This window comes from Topomyia yanbarensis, chromosome 3 (assembly GCF_030247195.1).
Source record: "Topomyia yanbarensis strain Yona2022 chromosome 3, ASM3024719v1, whole genome shotgun sequence".
Classification (NCBI taxonomy): domain Eukaryota; kingdom Metazoa; phylum Arthropoda; class Insecta; order Diptera; family Culicidae; genus Topomyia; species Topomyia yanbarensis.
In genome coordinates, this window is record NC_080672.1 from 248201811 (window position 1) to 248222798 (window position 20988).

Consider the following 20988-nt stretch of genomic DNA (forward strand, 5'->3'; position numbering starts at 1 on the left):
CGCGATGATCATATTCTTAAAATTCTGCTTGTATCTCTTTCAAATGGCTAAATTTTACGCATTAAGTTCGATTCACCGGGCTCAGCGAAATTTTCCTGGGGATCCCGTTCGTTAGTATATTCAGCAAAACAATTTTATTAACGAGTTCTCCGCATTGAATACAGGTCAATAATTTCATATAATGATTTCAACAAGCAGACAATGTGCATGTATGACAGGTGGGAGTGTTCTGAAGTGTTTTTAGTGGAGGTAACAACATAAAATCATGTATTGGACATTTTACAATGATTCTCCTTAACCCTGCAAAACCACGGGGTTGGCAGCAGAGGGTTAAGTTGTTTGGAAGAGATGACAGTTAATATATGATAACTAAAAATATAAAATTGTTCTATAAATTGCAAAGTTATTGCCGCGTTGACCTGAAAATTTGTCATTTCATTCATAAAGGAACAATCATTGAAATTATGTCAATTTATGCTTTGCAAGATTTGAAATAACTTCGAAGTGTGGTCACGACACCCCTGTTATGTCATATACATCACCAACCCATCTTTTCATCATTCGTTTTGGTGTAGCTTTCGCTTAGTGTCAGAGTTGCGACATTCACTGATTTTCTTGGAAGGATTTGCAAAAACCTTCGAGTTTGTAGATTAGAAAAACATTTTCTCATGATTCACTGGTAAAAGTACAGAATTACCAAGCGCAAACTTAATACTAGTTAATAAAAGAAACTTTCTAATTAAATTCTTTTTCCATTTTACATTCGTCCTAATAAGGACGGTTTGTAGATAGCTATGTTGATACAAGACGGGAATCTTTTAAAACAATTAAAACCTTACCGACGATTGTTTTTACTGCGTACATACATCTTTCCCCTTTCGCAGCTCACTCCGAATGAGTACGCTTCGCATCAAGGTGTTCCTATTTATAGACTTTACAATGCAGATGGAAGGCCGTCCTTTTGTTCGATAAATGAAAATATTTTCATCATTCGTTTTGGTGTAGCTTTCGCTTAGTAGTAGAGTTGCCACATTCTATGATTTTCTTGGAAGGATTTGCAAAAACCTTCGAGTTTGTAGATTAGAAAAACATTTTCTCATGATTCACTGGTAAAAGTACAGAATTACCAAGCGCAAACTTAATACTAGTTAATAAAAGAAACTTTCTAATTAAATTCTTTTTCCATTTTGCCTTCGTCCTGATAAGGACGGTTTGTCTATGTTGATACAAGACGGGAATCTTTTAAAACAATTCAAACCTTGCCGACGATTGTTTTTACTGCGTACATACATCTTTCCCCTTTCGCAGCTCACACCGAATGAGCACAGTTTTCATCATGGTGTTCCTATTTATAGACTTTACAATGCAGATGGAAGGCCGTCCTTTTGTTCGATAAATAAAAATATTTTCTTCATTCGTTTTGGTGTAGCTTTCGCTTAGTAGCAGAGTTGCCACATTCACTGATTTTCTTGGAAGGATTTGCAAAAACCTTCGAGTTTGTAGATTAGAAAAACATTTTCTCATGATTCACTGGTAAAAGTACAGAATTACCAAGCGCAAACTTAATACTAGTTAATAAAAGAAACTTTCTAATTAAATTCTTTTTCCATTTTGCCTTCGTCCTGATAAGGACGGTTTGTCTATGTTGATACAAGACGGGAATCTAAAACAATTCAAACCTTGCCGACGATTGTTTTTACTGCGTACATACATCTTTCCCCTTTCGCAGCTCACACCGAATGAGCACAGTTTTCATCATGGTGTTCCTATTTATAGACTTTACAATGCAGATGGAAGGCCGTCCTTTTGTTCGATAAATGAAAATGTTTTCATCATTCGTTTTGGTGTAGCTTTCGCTTAGTGGCAGAGTTGCCACATTCACTGATTTTCTTGGAAGGATTTGCAAAAACCTTCGGATTTGTAGATTAGAAAAACATTTTCTCATGATTCACTGGTAAAAGTACAGAATTACCAAGCGCAAACTTAATACTGGTTAATAAAAGAAACTTTCTAATTAAATTCTTTTTCCATTTTGCATTCGTCCTAATAAGGACGGTTTGTCTATGTTGATACAAGACGGGAATCTTTTAAAACAATTCAAACCTTGCCGAAGATTGTTTTTACTGCGTACATCCATACAATCTTTCCCCTTTCGTAGCTCACACCGAATGAGTACGCTTTGCAGCCTTCGATGTTTTGGTAGCATTTTTAGTGGCAGTTACTACCGCCTTTTCAGTGACTGCGTTTCTTAGCCTTTGGATTTTTGGCCTTCTCACCGCCACCACCGTTTTTCCTCTCTCCGGTGGTAGCCAATTTGATTGGTCGTCCGATGCAGCTTCTCACGACCACGCACGTCTGTTATGCACTGCGTCTTACACACGTCTGGCTTTGAGAAAATTGATGAGATGATGATGAGATTGATAAATGATATTTATTTTTAGTTTTTGTCGATGGCTAACATATTAAATTTTTAAGTGACACAGAATATTTCTTTACATCTTTAGTACTAAGCTATTTGTAATTTATATTGAAATTTTTTAGACTAATTTGTCTTGAAATGATGGACCACCTTGGTGGATAGTTTTGTTTAGAAGCAAAGTTGGAAAATAAACTACTTAAAACTACTATATACACCTTAAATCTACTATATACAACTTAACCTACTATTTACACTTAACCTACTATGTACAAATTGCTTATTAAAGCATATTCTGATGTGCGGCATTTTTCCACGAATTTTGTTCTGATATCCTCGATGCTTGAGTCGATTTTTGGAACATTTGCCTCCTCATGTAGGTCTGATATTCTGGTGTCAAATGGACGATTTAGGATCATCCTCAACACTCGATTTTGTGCTACCTGGATCTTGTTCCTGTGAGTTTGAGCACATGATTCCCACACTGGTGTTGCGTAGAAGATCGCGGGTGCTATTATTTGTTTGTAGACAGCCAGTTTGTTCACCCCTGAGAGGCGGGATCGGCGGCAAATCAGCGGATACAAACACCTAACCAAAGTGGAGACCTTAACTAGGGTTCTCTGAACATGCGATCGAAAGAGAAGTTTCTCGTCAAACAGCAGCCCTAAGTAAACTACTTCGGTGGACCACTCAACCCTTATGCCGTCCATGGTTATTGTGCAAGACTCGGGTGGTTTTAGTTTTGGGGACTGTCGATGTAAGAACATAATTGTTTGGGTTTTAGAGGCATTGATTTTAATTTTCCATATATTACAATACTCAGCAAAGCCGTTAAGGCATCGTTGGAGTTTGTTAGTAATTTCGCGAGGCATTCTTCCTTTGACTGCTATTGCAGTATCATCTGCGAACTGGAAGAACACACAACCGTCCCCGAGAGGAGGAACGTCGGAGGTGTAGATGCTATACAGCAGGGGACCTAGCAAGCTGCCTTGCGGCACCCCCGCTGGGATGGAGAACGTGTCTGAGAGGCAACCATTTAGTGATACCCTAAACGACCTTTGCTGGAGATAGTTACGGGTGATTTTGACTAGATGTGAGGGAAAATTGAAGTTGCAAAGCTTGTATACAAGTCCGTCGTGCCAGACATTGTCAAACGCTTTTTCGACGTCTAGCAAGGCCATGGCTGTAGACTTGGATACAGATTTGTTCCTCCTGATATTATTTATCACCCGTACTAGTTGATGTGTGGTGGAATGTCCCTTCCTAAACCCAAACTGTTCCGGTAGGAGGATGTTCTGTTCATCGACAAACTTGAGTAAGCGATTGAGAATCAATTTCTCAAACAATTTGCTCAGCGCTGAAAGTAGGCTAATTGGTCTGTAGCTGGAAGGTGATGTTGGATCCTTCCCGGGTTTTCGGATTGGTATAATTTTTGCTACCTTCCAGCTGCTTGGAAAGTAGTGCAGCTCTAGGCATCTGTTGAAGATAGTACTTAGTAGTGTGTAAAATTTGATGTTCAATCTTTTTAGTACCAAGTTGAAAATTCCATCAAACCCGGGGGCCTTCATATTTTTGGTATATTTCAGCGCTGAGACAATTTGTTCGGATGTTATTCTATCCTCTGCTGGAACGACACAAGGGGAGGCATCGATATTCTGGACGCATTGCGCAACCTGATTTTCAAGCGGACTTGGGATGTTCGAGCCAATCAAATGCGATGAGGCAATGTGATCACCAATCGCATTTGACTTCTCTAGTGGGGTAATAAGAAGCGAACGATCAACCCTAAGAGGAGGAACGGGCTTGGGGTGGGTTCTCAGGACTTTAGCAACCTTCCAGAATGGTCTTGAGCGATCGTCCAGATTTTGGACAACACGTCCGAAACTTTCGTTTCGGAGTGAGTCCATTCTGGAAGCAATCTGCCTGTTCAGATCGGCCATTTCGCGCTTTTTATTCAGATCACCAGACCTCTGAAACTGGCGTCTACAAACATTTCTTGATCGAATAAGGAATTTAGTGTGGGAATCAATGGCAATAAACTTACCCCTCACAGGAACTTGTCGAACGTGCATCTGGTCGGCCACGGAAATGGCTCGTTGAAGCGCCTCCAGCGCACGGTCGATGTCTTCTACGGTGTCTAGCTGCGGGTTTTCATCGATGTTCCTGTCCACCGTGTTGCTGAACTGCACCCAGTTGACGTGGTGGTAATCCTTCCTCATGCAGCTCGGAGCAGGAACCACGTTGACACCGATCTCCGTCACCACCGGTTGATGGTCGGAACTGAGGTCGTTGAGAGCCACTGGCTTTGTCATGTTGATGTTCGATAAGAAGAAATCCAGTGTTGAGGGATTACCCGACGGAGAGATAAACGTTGGTTCATCTGGAAACTGCACTGTATACAGCCCATGCTGCGCGTGATCAAACAGCAGACATCCATTTTGGTTCCGCTGATAGTTCCGCCAATCCTCGTGTCGAGCGTTCAGGTCTCCTCCGATGACGAAACGAGAGTTTGTACGAGTGATGAGGGTCAGGTCGTTCTTGAATTTCGCCGCTAAGCCGTTGCTTATGTTGCACTGTCGAGGGCAGTATACTGCAATGAACCGAACGTCTCCAGTTGATGTTTCCACCTCCACACTAAGAGCTTCGATGACAGAAGTGCGGACGTGGGGCAAGGTGCGGTACTTAATGCCTTTCTTGATGATGACCGCAACACCACCCCCCCTGGAGTTGGTGCGATCAATCCGTACGGTGTTATAATCTGGCATCCAAAAGCTGTCACCAGATTTTAGGTGGGTCTCGGTGATTAGTCCCACGTCGATGTTGTGCCTGCGGACGAAGTCAGCAAGCTCGATTCTTTTTGCCCGTACAGAGCAAGCGTTCCATGTGACGATGGTTAGCGGTTTACACACCATACTGGATGATAAATTTTCCTAGCACTTGAATCTGCTCGGGCTTATTTCGGCACTTGCGAAGCGCACCGGTCATGTTGACGAATATTTCCATCAGTTCATCTGCAGAGAACAGATCGGGGTTGTTGTTTTGTGGTGTTGGTCTCCGGAATCCAGGGGGGAGGGGTGGAGATCCTTGCTCGGCGGAAGCACTAGGAGTATCTGGACGGAACGCAGATTGCACCTGCGAAGGTAGCGGCGGAAAATCAGTTGCATTGAAGACTGGAGCTTTTTCCTTCTTGCGACCCGGTTGGTTGATGGCTGCAGCCTGCTTTCGAATGCGTTTGAACTCCTCTCGTTTCGGACACTGTTTGTCTGTACTTTGATGAGCACATTTGCAGTTGGCGCATTTAAACGGCGCAGTTTTGTCCTTAAGGCAGTCAGACGTGGCATGATTTTTAGCGCAATTGTTGCAGCGTGGGTTGATGTTACAGTTGCGGGTACCGTGCCCGAAGTTAAGACAACGCTGGCACTGTGTTACGTCACGACGACCGCCACGATATGGTTCCCAGCGGATGATGATCGAGAATAAGGTACGGATTGCTTTCAGAGCGTTGAGCGTTACCGTTCCCTTCCGAAAGTGAACTAGGAAAAGGCTGTCCGGATACTTTTTATCCTCTTCGTCTTTTCTCGTCATCCGGAAAACAGCAGTTGGTTCTAGTTTGTACCGGTCCACGATTTCCCTTTCAATCGTCTTGACGTCAAAGTTCGGTAGACCCCTGATGACAACCTTGAAGAGCTTATCACCGGGAATGTCATGTGTGAAATATTCCGCTTTGGATTCCTGCAGAAATTTCACAACCAGATCGAAATCGTCTTTCTTTTGTAGCATCACCTTGGTTCCAATGCGCGTTAATTTATATTCTGCTTTTACACCCATAGCAGCGAAGTTGCTTACGAGCGTCTCAAGCGGCACTTTTTTAACCACCAATGGTGGAAGTTTTATCTTAACTGCATCCTGTACAGCAGCATGGTTTGGAGAAGGCTTTTGCGTGGTTGGAAGTGGGTCCGGTGGGGCAGTAGTACTGCAAATGCTGACGTCGTCAACCGAACCGAACGATGAACGCTCGCTTCTAGAGCGAACAGAATTTTGTTTCCTCTTTAGGCTGGCAGCCTGCTGCGATGAATCACTGCCCGACGATAGGATTCCAGCGCCAGGCTTCTTCTTCCTCTTCGGCCTGTTACGGCCCTTCCCTTTACTCATCTCACGGGTTGAACGAACAAAATAAGAGCGAATGTAAAAACACGTCTATACCGCGCGAACAAATAACGAACACTGATCTGATGGCTTTGAGAAAAGCTGCGACACCCCTATTTATAGGTTTTATCATTAATGTTGATTCTCATTTAAAGTAGTTTTTGAACTATTTAAACAAATTTTATATAGCAAACAACGTATCGGTAGCAAGCGTTGAACGTTTTCCTTCCGATTTATGAAACAAGATTGGCAATCCGTTTAGTAGAAGAAAAGTTATTAAGGTTCAAATTGTACGTAACGCTTTCGCTAATATTCACTACTATCGCTTTCTCGCTCGTTCTCGTGGCGTGCATGAGCCTTTCCTTTCCGCCCGGGTTCTAATGACATAACCGAAACTAATATGCCGGCTTTCCCCCACCAACTGCTCTCGTCAAGCAACCCAATACGAATAATCAAAGGAACAAACATGTAGTGAACCTATATATAAACTTTTCATTATTTTATTGTTCATTTGCTGCACCATTTTGACGGCTCTGTGCGGGATGGGCTGAAAATTTTCACTTTTCCGAGTCGTTTTCGAAAGATTTTTCAAAACACTATTTTTCCGTTGATAATGAATGTCCTACATATTCCAAAATTTAATACAACATTGGTACAAATATTTTCGACAAAATGCCGAAGAAATTGATTAAATCCATTCAGTACAACAAAAGATATAAGCGTTCAAAATCTTACATCATTTTTCTGCCGAAATTTTGAAAAGGGGCCCCTATATTGAAAGGTAAGTCGTTAGTCACGACAAAAGAAACTTTCTAATTAAATTCTTTTTCCATTTTACATTCGTCCTAATAAGGACGGTTTGTAGATAGCTATGTTGATACAAGACGGGAATCTTTTAAAACAATTAAAACCTTACCGACGATTGTTTTTACTGCGTACATACATCTTTCCCCTTTCGCAGCTCACTCCGAATGAGTACGCTTCGCATCAAGGTGTTCCTATTTATAGACTTTACAATGCAGATGGAAGGCCGTCCTTTTGTTCGATAAATGAAAATATTTTCATCATTCGTTTTGGTGTAGCTTTCGCTTAGTAGTAGAGTTGCCACATTCTATGATTTTCTTGGAAGGATTTGCAAAAACCTTCGAGTTTGTAGATTAGAAAAACATTTTCTCATGATTCACTGGTAAAAGTACAGAATTACCAAGCGCAAACTTAATACTAGTTAATAAAAGAAACTTTCTAATTAAATTCTTTTTCCATTTTGCCTTCGTCCTGATAAGGACGGTTTGTCTATGTTGATACAAGACGGGAATCTTTTAAAACAATTCAAACCTTGCCGACGATTGTTTTTACTGCGTACATACATCTTTCCCCTTTCGCAGCTCACACCGAATGAGCACAGTTTTCATCATGGTGTTCCTATTTATAGACTTTACAATGCAGATGGAAGGCCGTCCTTTTGTTCGATAAATGAAAATGTTTTCATCATTCGTTTTGGTGTAGCTTTCGCTTAGTAGCAGAGTTGCCACATTCACTGATTTTCTTGGAAGGATTTGCAAAAACCTTCGAGTTTGTAGATTAGAAAAACATTTTCTCATGATTCACTGGTAAAAGTACAGAATTACCAAGCGCAAACTTAATACTAGTTAATAAAAGAAACTTTCTAATTAAATTCTATGTTTGTCTATGTTGATACAAGACGGGAATCTTTTAAAACAATTCAAACCTTGCCGACGATTGTTTTTACTGCGTACATACATCTTTCCCCTTTCGCAGCTCACACCGAATGAGCACAGTTTTCATCATGGTGTTCCTATTTATAGACTTTACAATGCAGATGGAAGGCCGTCCTTTTGTTCGATAAATGAAAATATTTTCATCATTCGTTTTGGTGTAGCTTTCGCTTAGTGGCAGAGTTGCCACATTCACTGATTTTCTTGGAAGGATTTGCAAAAACCTTCGGGTTTGTAGATTAGAAAAACATTTTCTTACGATTCACAGGTAAAAGTACAGAATTACCAAGTGCAAACTTAATACTAGTTAATAAAAGAAACTTTCTAATTAAATTCTTTTTCCATTTTGCCTTCGTCCTGATAAGGACGGTTTGTCTATGTTGATACAAGACGGGAATCTTTTAAAACAATTCAAACCTTGCCGAAGATTGTTTTTACTGCGTACATACATCTTTCCCCTTTCGCAGCTCACACCGAATGAGCACAGTTTTCATCATGGTGTTCCTATTTATAGACTTTACAATGCAGATGGAAGGCCGTCCTTTTGTTCGATAAATGAAAATATTTTCATCATTCGTTTTGGTGTAGCTTTCGCTTAGTGGCAGAGTTGCCACATTCACTGATTTTCTTGGAAGGATTTGCAAAAACCTTCGGGTTTGTAGATTAGAAAAACATTTTCTTACGATTCACAGGTAAAAGTACAGAATTACCAAGTGCAAACTTAATACTAGTTAATAAAAGAAACTTTCTAATTAAATTCTTTTTCCATTTTGCCTTCGTCCTGATAAGGACGGTTTGTCTATGTTGATACAAGACGGGAATCTTTTAAAACAATTCAAACCTTGCCGAAGATTGTTTTTACTGCGTACATACATCTTTCCCCTTTCGCAGCTCACACCGAATGAGCACAGTTTTCATCATGGTGTTCCTATTTATAGACTTTACAATGCAGATGGAAGGCCGTCCTTTTGTTCGATAAATGAAAATATTTTCATCATTCGTTTTGGTGTAGCTTTCGCTTAGTAGCAGAGTTGCCACATTCACTGATTTTCTTGGAAGGATTTGCAAAAACCTTCGAGTTTGTAGATTAGAAAAACATTTTCTCATGATTCACTGGTAAAAGTACAGAATTACCAAGCGCAAACCTAATACTAGTTAATAAAAGAAACTTTCTAATTAAATTCTTTTTCCATTTTGCCTTCGTCCTGATAAGGACGGTTTGTCTATGTTGATACAAGACGGGAATCTTTTAAAACAATTCAAACCTTGCCGACGATTGTTTTTACTGCGTACATACATCTTTCCCCTTTCGCAGCTCACACCGAATGAGCACAGTTTTCATCATGGTGTTCCTATTTATAGACTTTACAATGCAGATGGAAGGCCGTCCTTTTGTTCGATAAATAAAAATATTTTCATCATTCGTTTTGGTGTAGCTTTCGCTTAGTAGCAGAGTTGCCACATTCACTGATTTTCTTGGAAGGATTTGCAAAAACCTTCGAGTTTGTAGATTAGAAAAACATTTTCTCATGATTCACTGGTAAAAGTACAGAATTACCAAGCGCAAACTTAATACTAGTTAATAAAAGAAACTTTCTAATTAAATTCTTTTTCCATTTTGCCTTCGTCCTGATAAGGACGGTTTGTCTATGTTGATACAAGACGGGAATCTAAAACAATTCAAACCTTGCCGACGATTGTTTTTACTGCGTACATACATCTTTCCCCTTTCGCAGCTCACACCGAATGAGCACAGTTTTCATCATGGTGTTCCTATTTATAGACTTTACAATGCAGATGGAAGGCCGTCCTTTTGTTCGATAAATGAAAATGTTTTCATCATTCGTTTTGGTGTAGCTTTCGCTTAGTGGCAGAGTTGCCACATTCACTGATTTTCTTGGAAGGATTTGCAAAAACCTTCGGATTTGTAGATTAGAAAAACATTTTCTCATGATTCACTGGTAAAAGTACAGAATTACCAAGCGCAAACTTAATACTGGTTAATAAAAGAAACTTTCTAATTAAATTCTTTTTCCATTTTGCATTCGTCCTAATAAGGACGGTTTGTCTATGTTGATACAAGACGGGAATCTTTTAAAACAATTCAAACCTTGCCGAAGATTGTTTTTACTGCGTACATCCATACAATCTTTCCCCTTTCGTAGCTCACACCGAATGAGTACGCTTTGCAGCCTTCGATGTTTTGGTAGCATTTTTAGTGGCAGTTACTACCGCCTTTTCAGTGACTGCGTTTCTTAGCCTTTGGCTTTTTGGCCTTCTCACCGCCACCACCGTTTTTCCTCTCTCCGGTGGTAGCCAATTTGATTGGTCGTCCGATGCAGCTTCTCACGACCACGCACGTCTGTTATGCACTGCGTCTTACACACGTCTGGCTTTGAGAAAAGCTGCGACACCCCTATTTATAGGTTTTATCATTAATGTTGATTCTCATTTAAAGTAGTTTTTGAACTATTTAAACAAATTTTATATAGCAAACAACGTATCGGTAGCAAGCGTTGAACGTTTTCCTTCCGATTTATGAAACAAGATTGGCAATCCGTTTAGTAGAAGAAAAGTTATTAAGGTTCAAATTGTACGTAACGCTTTCGCTAATATTCACTACTATCGCTTTCTCGCTCGTTCTCGTGGCGTGCATGAGCCTTTCCTTTCCGCCCGGGTTCTAATGACATAACCGAAACTAATATGCCGGCTTTCCCCCACCAACTGCTCTCGTCAAGCAACCCAATACGAATAATCAAAGGAACAAACATGTAGTGAACCTATATATAAACTTTTCATTATTTTATTGTTCATTTGCTGCACCATTTTGACGGCTCTGTGCGGGATGGGCTGAAAATTTTCACTTTTCCGAGTCGTTTTCGAAAGATTTTTCAAAACACTATTTTTCCGTTGATAATGAATGTCCTACATATTCCAAAATTTAATACAACATTGGTACAAATATTTTCGACAAAATGCCGAAGAAATTGATTAAATCCATTCAGTACAACAAAAGATATAAGCGTTCAAAATCTTACATCATTTTTCTGCCGAAATTTTGAAAAGGGGCCCCTATATTGAAAGGTAAGTCGTTAGTCACGACAAAAATGGGAACGCTTCTTTGACTTGCCATATCTTAGCTGTTTGCTCACCAATTTTAATTCTTTCTTCACCATTGGATAGGTAAATCTTTTATAAAAACAGTGAACAAAGAATGATGGAAAACAAATTTGTATATCTGAAGTAATTGTGAAAACAGTAATTGAGAGTCAGTACAGACGAAATGAGTTTTTCTGTTCAAACAATCGTATCACGACCGTTTGTCAACCAATTTCAATTTTCCTTACACCAATGCAATCCTTAGAGCTTCTAGACTTGTAATATATGCAATAAATAGTAGATTTTCAAAAATTACTATACTTTTTCGAGTTTTTACGGATTTTTACAATGTACGTGGCATACGGTTGATTGAAATTCTTTGCGACTTGTTAGTTTTACGGTTTGAAAATTACCTGTTTACTCAATAGTTCTACATATTATACATGGATATTATTATATCAAAATGTTTGCACAAACGTGGAGAAACACAATATTGTATGTAAGTTACTAAATAATAGAGTGTGTTAGGACGATTCAGTAAATACGAAGAAGTTCAGAATTTTAAAATATTCGTCATATAACTTTAAATTTGAAGTGATGACCTATACATTTTAATACACCAATCGATTGTAATTGATGGCGGCTACAATTTCTGAAAAAACACATTTTTATATTTTCTCAAAAAATAGCCAAAAGTACGTAGAAGTACAGAAATTTCATTTAGTTGGCAAATAACGTCGAATTCAAAGTGATGGCCTCTACCTTTTTATATACCAATCGATTATAATTGATTTTGGTAACAATTTTTGGAAGAACGATTTTTATATTTTCTCAAAAATAGACAAAAGTACGTAGAACTACAGTAATTTCATTTAGTTGACAAATAACTTCAAGTATTCAAAGCTATCACCTATGCAATTTATACACCAATCGATTGTAATTGATTTTGGCTACAATTTCTGAAAGAACAAATTTTTATATTTTCTAAAATATAGCCAAAAATACGTATAAGCACAGAAATTTTATTTAGTGGGTAAATAACGTCGAATTCTAAGGGATGATTTATACTTTTTTATACACCAATCGATTGTAATTGATGACGGCTACAATTTCTGAAAGAACACATTTTAATATTTTCTCAAAAAATAGACAAAATACGTAGAAGTACGGAAATTTGATGTAGTTGGCAAATAAGGTCAGATTCAAAGTGATGGCCTACACTTTTATATATACCAATCGATTGTAATTGATTTCGGCTACAATTGTTGCAAGATAAACTTTTTATATTTTATTAAAAAACGACAAAAATACGTAGAAGTACAGAAATTTCATTTGATTGGCAAATAACTGCAAATAAAAATTTATACACCAATCTATTGTAATTGATGGCGGCTACAATTTCTGATAGAACAAATGTTTATATTTTCTAAAAAATTAGCCAAAAATACGTAGAAGTACGGAAATTTGTAGTTATGTGCCAATCAGACGAAATTTATGTACTTCTACGTATTTTTGTCGTTTTTTTGGGAAAATATTAAAAGTTTATTTTGCAATAATTGTAGCCGAAATCAATTACAATCGATCGGTATATAGAAAAATGTAAGCCATCACTTTGAATTTGACCTTATTTGCCAACTGCATCAAATTTCCGTACTTCTACGTATTTTGTCTATTTTTTAAGAAAATATAAAAATGTGTGCTTTCAAAAATTGTAGCCGCCATCAATTACAATCGATTGGTGTATAAAAAAGTATAAATCCTCCCTTAGAATTCGACGTTATTTACCCACTAAATGAAATTTCTGTACTTGTACGTATTTTTGGCTATTTTCTGAGAAAATATAAAAAATTGTTCTTTCAGAAATTGTAGCCAAAATCAATTACAATCGATTGGTGTATAAATTGCATAGGTGATAGCTTTGAACACTTGAAGCTATTTGTCAACTAAATGAAATTACTGTAGTTCTACGTTCTTTTATCTATTTTTTGAGAAAATATAAAAATTGTTCTTCCAGAAATTGTAACCAAAATCAATTATAATCGATTGGTATATAAAAAGGTATGGGGCATCGCTTTGAATTCGACGTTTTTTGCCAACTAAATGAAATTTCTGTACTTCTACGTACTTTTGGCTATTTTTTGAGAAAATATAAAAATGTGTTTTTTTCAGAAATTGTAGCCGCCATCAATTACAATCGATTGGTGTATTAAAATGTATAGGTCATCGCTTCAAATTTAAAGTTATATGACGAATATTTTAAAATTCTGAACTTCTTCGTATTTACTGAATCGTCCTAACACACTCTATTATTTAGTAACTTACATACAATATTGTGTTTCTCCACGTTTGTGCAAACATTTTGATATAATAATATCCATGTATAATATGTAGAACTATTGAGTAAACAGGTAATTTTCAAACCGTAAAACTAACAAGTCGCAAAGAATTTCAATCAACCGTATGCCACGTACATTGTAAAAATCCGTAAAAACTCGAAAAAGTATAGTAATTTTTGACTATTTATTGCATATATTACAAGTCTAGAAGCTCTAAGGATTGCATTGGTGTAAGGAAAATTGAAATTGGTTGACAAACGGTCGTGATACGATTGTTTGAACAGAAAAACTCATTTCGTCTGTACTGACTCTCAATTACTGTTTTCACAATTACTTCAGATATACAAATTTGTTTTCCATCATTCTTTGTTCACTGTTTTTATAAAAGATTTACCTATCCAATGGTGAAGAAAGAATTAAAATTGGTGAGCAAACAGCTAAGATATGGCAAGTCAAAGAAGCGTTCCCATTTTTTTTCTCACTGACTTTGTTATACTCTTTTTACTCTAACTTACGGTAGACAACTCTATTCTTCTATTTTTTTAAAACGACGTGTTCACAAAAGACATACCTTTATATTGGTGAAGACAGATTTAAAATCGATTATGTAACGGCTGAGATATGACCGGTCAAAGTAAGCGTTCCCATTTTTTTTACCCCCTTGGTATTCCGAGTGTTAATGCGCTGAAATCTATGAACCAAAATAACATTTAATCCCATATTTAATTACGCCTACACGTTGTAGCGCACATTTCCCAATATTGAATTGATTTGACATCACAAGGCAGCAGTTTCGATTTTGAATACCTACTACAGAGTTAGCAAAGTAAATTATATTTTGTAGCATAATGCGGTTCTGTGGCAATAGCTGAAATTAATTTGCCATCAGTTATCTCCTATCTGGCCTATTTACTCAAAAAATCAAATGCAAAATAAGGTGTTTGTTTATTGTTTGTTATTCTACACTGGCTATATAACTCCAAAGTATAAGGCATTCCTTTAAAGAATTTGTTGTGCGAAGTGCGTATATTCTCATAAGCCATAATATGGAACAAGAATAAATGGAACGACGTTTTGCTCATTTTCACTTCAGTTGTTGTTTAGAGAGCTGCATGAAGCACATATACATACACACAGCAACTTCATTAACTTCATATCATGATAAAAAGATGAGCGCATTTTAACCAGGTTATTGTTCTAGTGAAAGTTTGTTCCACCTATTTGCAGTAATTGCTCATTCAATTTTAAAGTAAACATCAATGATATTGAGCGCTAACCTACCTTGGGCGTTGACTTTTTGTAACGAATAAGGTGTTAGCTGCTCATATTGATCCGGATTTCGCACTCAATTTTAAGATAGAATTTTCAGCCAAATCTATATGTAATTGCACCCAAATTGTTTGTTAGAGTTTCTATTTTAAGTCTGATGAATATTACCGATTTTTACCACGTTGGTCTGTGGGAATCGATGCAAAATATGTTTCGACTACATAGATGTATGCATAAGCTGACCAACTCTGACGAAAAAATCCGTACACCATACAGTAACGAAGCGAAATCGTTCGCCACGCTCAGGCAAACAGTTCGCACACTGTACGGATTTTTTCGTCTGAGTTGGTCAGCTTATGTATGCACAACCGGTATCACAAATCACTGATTTATTGACAGAATACTAATAATAATAATAACTAAAACTAAAATCAGACTGTATAAATCAATTTTGTTTATGGTATGGTATTGAATATTCAGAATTACCTTTCCGATGTCGATTCTGGCGGTATAGGGGAAGATGGGGTAAAACGCACCCCCTAAGGAAATATGTTCACAACTCAGTTATAGGACATCAATTGGAAGAATTTAATTAATGATATCGTCTAGCCAACATTTTCCTCTATAATCACAATCATAACGCTTTGCAAAGTATTCAGAAGCATGAAAAATATTCATTTTTTCAAAATCATTGAAAATTATCTTTTCAAAAATAAGCGGGGCAAAACGCACCTGTGCAGGGGCAAAATGCATCACAATAACGGGGCATAATGCACTACAACAACGGGGCAGGATGCACCGCAACAGCGGGGCAGAATGCTCGGAGAACAAGCAAGTAGTTTTGTTTTCTAACGGGATATCACAAAAGTGTGCCATTAAATAGCCGAAGGTTATGCAATTAGCATGTTTTCAGAGCGATTTTTCTGCTTTCGATTAAAAAAGATGGGTGGGTAATGTCTAGGACATAACCGGAGTGTCGTGACTACTCGTTTGACTTGTAATTCAAATCGAATGATACTCAATGAAATATGTGGGATTGTTTCAAGTTATTCTTTATAATAATTATGGTGGTTTTGAAAAGAACCTTTATTGTTGGCGTCTGCGTTGATAGGGGATGCGCTGGATTCTAAGCTGGTTGAGACATTCATTCATGAAATGAACAATTTTCTTCCTTTGAAATATCAATGTTAAAATCTCTCGAAACAACCATCGGAATCTTTTTCGTACAAAAATGAACACACTTAGCAAAAACCTAGGAGCGGGTAATGTCCGGGACATAACCGCGATGATCATATTCTTAAAATTCTGCTTGTATCTCTTTCAAATGGCTAAATTTTACGCATTAAGTTCGATTCACCGGGCTCAGCGAAATTTTCCTGGGGATCCCGTTCGTTAGTATATTCAGCAAAACAATTTTATTAACGAGTTCTCCGCATTGAATACAGGTCAATAATTTCATATAATGATTTCAACAAGCAGACAATGTGCATGTATGACAGGTGGGAGTGTTCTGAAGTGTTTTTAGTGGAGGTAACAACATAAAATCATGTATTGGACATTTTACAATGATTCTCCTTAACCCTGCAAAACCACGGGGTTGGCAGCAGAGGGTTAAGTTGTTTGGAAGAGATGACAGTTAATATATGATAACTAAAAATATAAAATTGTTCTATAAATTGCAAAGTTATTGCCGCGTTGACCTGAAAATTTGTCATTTCATTCATAAAGGAACAATCATTGAAATTATGTCAATTTATGCTTTGCAAGATTTGAAATAACTTCGAAGTGTGGTCACGACACCCCTGTTATGTCATATACATCACCAACCCATCTTTTCATCATTCGTTTTGGTGTAGCTTTCGCTTAGTGTCAGAGTTGCGACATTCACTGATTTTCTTGGAAGGATTTGCAAAAACCTTCGAGTTTGTAGATTAGAAAAACATTTTCTCATGATTCACTGGTAAAAGTACAGAATTACCAAGCGCAAACTTAATACTAGTTAATAAAAGAAACTTTCTAATTAAATTCTTTTTCCATTTTACATTCGTCCTAATAAGGACGGTTTGTAGATAGCTATGTTGATACAAGACGGGAATCTTTTAAAACAATTAAAACCTTACCGACGATTGTTTTTACTGCGTACATACATCTTTCCCCTTTCGCAGCTCACTCCGAATGAGTACGCTTCGCATCAAGGTGTTCCTATTTATAGACTTTACAATGCAGATGGAAGGCCGTCCTTTTGTTCGATAAATGAAAATATTTTCATCATTCGTTTTGGTGTAGCTTTCGCTTAGTAGTAGAGTTGCCACATTCTATGATTTTCTTGGAAGGATTTGCAAAAACCTTCGAGTTTGTAGATTAGAAAAACATTTTCTCATGATTCACTGGTAAAAGTACAGAATTACCAAGCGCAAACTTAATACTAGTTAATAAAAGAAACTTTCTAATTAAATTCTTTTTCCATTTTGCCTTCGTCCTGATAAGGACGGTTTGTCTATGTTGATACAAGACGGGAATCTTTTAAAACAATTCAAACCTTGCCGACGATTGTTTTTACTGCGTACATACATCTTTCCCCTTTCGCAGCTCACACCGAATGAGCACAGTTTTCATCATGGTGTTCCTATTTATAGACTTTACAATGCAGATGGAAGGCCGTCCTTTTGTTCGATAAATAAAAATATTTTCTTCATTCGTTTTGGTGTAGCTTTCGCTTAGTAGCAGAGTTGCCACATTCACTGATTTTCTTGGAAGGATTTGCAAAAACCTTCGAGTTTGTAGATTAGAAAAACATTTTCTCATGATTCACTGGTAAAAGTACAGAATTACCAAGCGCAAACTTAATACTAGTTAATAAAAGAAACTTTCTAATTAAATTCTTTTTCCATTTTGCCTTCGTCCTGATAAGGACGGTTTGTCTATGTTGATACAAGACGGGAATCTAAAACAATTCAAACCTTGCCGACGATTGTTTTTACTGCGTACATACATCTTTCCCCTTTCGCAGCTCACACCGAATGAGCACAGTTTTCATCATGGTGTTCCTATTTATAGACTTTACAATGCAGATGGAAGGCCGTCCTTTTGTTCGATAAATGAAAATGTTTTCATCATTCGTTTTGGTGTAGCTTTCGCTTAGTGGCAGAGTTGCCACATTCACTGATTTTCTTGGAAGGATTTGCAAAAACCTTCGGATTTGTAGATTAGAAAAACATTTTCTCATGATTCACTGGTAAAAGTACAGAATTACCAAGCGCAAACTTAATACTGGTTAATAAAAGAAACTTTCTAATTAAATTCTTTTTCCATTTTGCATTCGTCCTAATAAGGACGGTTTGTCTATGTTGATACAAGACGGGAATCTTTTAAAACAATTCAAACCTTGCCGAAGATTGTTTTTACTGCGTACATCCATACAATCTTTCCCCTTTCGTAGCTCACACCGAATGAGTACGCTTTGCAGCCTTCGATGTTTTGGTAGCATTTTTAGTGGCAGTTACTACCGCCTTTTCAGTGACTGCGTTTCTTAGCCTTTGGCTTTTTGGCCTTCTCACCGCCACCACCGTTTTTCCTCTCTCCGGTGGTAGCCAATTTGATTGGTCGTCCGATGCAGCTTCTCACGACCACGCACGTCTGTTATGCACTGCGTCTTACACACGTCTGGCTTTGAGAAAAGCTGCGACACCCCTATTTATAGGTTTTATCATTAATGTTGATTCTCATTTAAAGTAGTTTTTGAACTATTTAAACAAATTTTATATAGCAAACAACGTATCGGTAGCAAGCGTTGAACGTTTTCCTTCCGATTTATGAAACAAGATTGGCAATCCGTTTAGTAGAAGAAAAGTTATTAAGGTTCAAATTGTACGTAACGCTTTCGCTAATATTCACTACTATCGCTTTCTCGCTCGTTCTCGTGGCGTGCATGAGCCTTTCCTTTCCGCCCGGGTTCTAATGACATAACCGAAACTAATATGCCGGCTTTCCCCCACCAACTGCTCTCGTCAAGCAACCCAATACGAATAATCAAAGGAACAAACATGTAGTGAACCTATATATAAACTTTTCATTATTTTATTGTTCATTTGCTGCACCATTTTGACGGCTCTGTGCGGGATGGGCTGAAAATTTTCACTTTTCCGAGTCGTTTTCGAAAGATTTTTCAAAACACTATTTTTCCGTTGATAATGAATGTCCTACATATTCCAAAATTTAATACAACATTGGTACAAATATTTTCGACAAAATGCCGAAGAAATTGATTAAATCCATTCAGTACAACAAAAGATATAAGCGTTCAAAATCTTACATCATTTTTCTGCCGAAATTTTGAAAAGGGGCCCCTATATTGAAAGGTAAGTCGTTAGTCACGACAAAAGAAACTTTCTAATTAAATTCTTTTTCCATTTTACATTCGTCCTAATAAGGACGGTTTGTAGATAGCTATGTTGATACAAGACGGGAATCTTTTAAAACAATTAAAACCTTACCGACGATTGTTTTTACTGCGTACATACATCTTTCCCCTTTCGCAGCTCACTCCGAATGAGTACGCTTCGCATCAAGGTGTTCCTATTTATAGACTTTACAATGCAGATGGAAGGCCGTCCTTTTGTTCGATAAATGAAAATATTTTCATCATTCGTTTTGGTGTAGCTTTCGCTTAGTAGTAGAGTTGCCACATTCTATGATTTTCTTGGAAGGATTTGCAAAAACCTTCGAGTTTGTAGATTAGAAAAACATTTTCTCATGATTCACTGGTAAAAGTACAGAATTACCAAGCGCAAACTTAATACTAGTTAATAAAAGAAACTTTCTAATTAAATTCTTTTTCCATTTTGCCTTCGTCCTGATAAGGACGGTTTGTCTATGTTGATACAAGACGGGAATCTTTTAAAACAATTCAAACCTTGCCGACGATTGTTTTTACTGCGTACATACATCTTTCCCCTTTCGCAGCTCACACCGAATGAGCACAGTTTTCATCATGGTGTTCCTATTTATAGACTTTACAATGCAGATGGAAGGCCGTCCTTTTGTTCGATAAATGAAAATGTTTTCATCATTCGTTTTGGTGTAGCTTTCGCTTAGTAGCAGAGTTGCCACATTCACTGATTTTCTTGGAAGGATTTGCAAAAACCTTCGAGTTTGTAGATTAGAAAAACATTTTCTCATGATTCACTGGTAAAAGTACAGAATTACCAAGCGCAAACTTAATACTAGTTAATAAAAGAAACTTTCTAATTAAATTCTATGTTTGTCTATGTTGATACAAGACGGGAATCTTTTAAAACAATTCAAACCTTGCCGACGATTGTTTTTACTGCGTACATACATCTTTCCCCTTTCGCAGCTCACACCGAATGAGCACAGTTTTCATCATGGTGTTCCTATTTATAGACTTTACAATGCAGATGGAAGGCCGTCCTTTTGTTCGATAAATGAAAATATTTTCATCATTCGTTTTGGTGTAGCTTTCGCTTAGTGGCAGAGTTGCCACATTCACTGATTTTCTTGGAAGGATTTGCAAAAACCTTCGGGTTTGTAGATTAGAAAAACATTTTCTTACGATTCACAGGTAAAAGTACAGAATTACCAAGTGCAAACTTAATACTAGTTAATAAAAGAAACTTTCTAATTAAATTCTTTTTCCATTTTGCCTTCGTCCTGATAAGGACGGTTTGTCTATGTTGATACAAGACGGGAATCTTTTAAAACAATTCAAACCTTGCCGAAGATTGTTTTTACTGCGTACATACATCTTTCCCCTTTCGCAGCTCACACCGAATGAGCACAGTTTTCATCATGGTGTTCCTATTTATAGACTTTACAATGCAGATGGAAGGCCGTCCTTTTGTTCGATAAATGAAAATATTTTCATCATTCGTTTTGGTGTAGCTTTCGCTTAGTGGCAGAGTTGCCACATTCACTGATTTTCTTGGAAGGATTTGCAAAAACCTTCGGGTTTGTAGATTAGAAAAAC

At 37.4% G+C, this 20988-nt stretch overlaps 1 protein-coding gene across 1 annotated transcript in view; it reads left to right on the top strand.

The window, feature by feature from the left end:
• LOC131693308 (GTP-binding protein Di-Ras1) overlaps positions 1 to 20988 on the top strand; it is a 133856-nt gene that overhangs the window by 45989 nt on the left and 66879 nt on the right. The window lies entirely within an intron of this gene.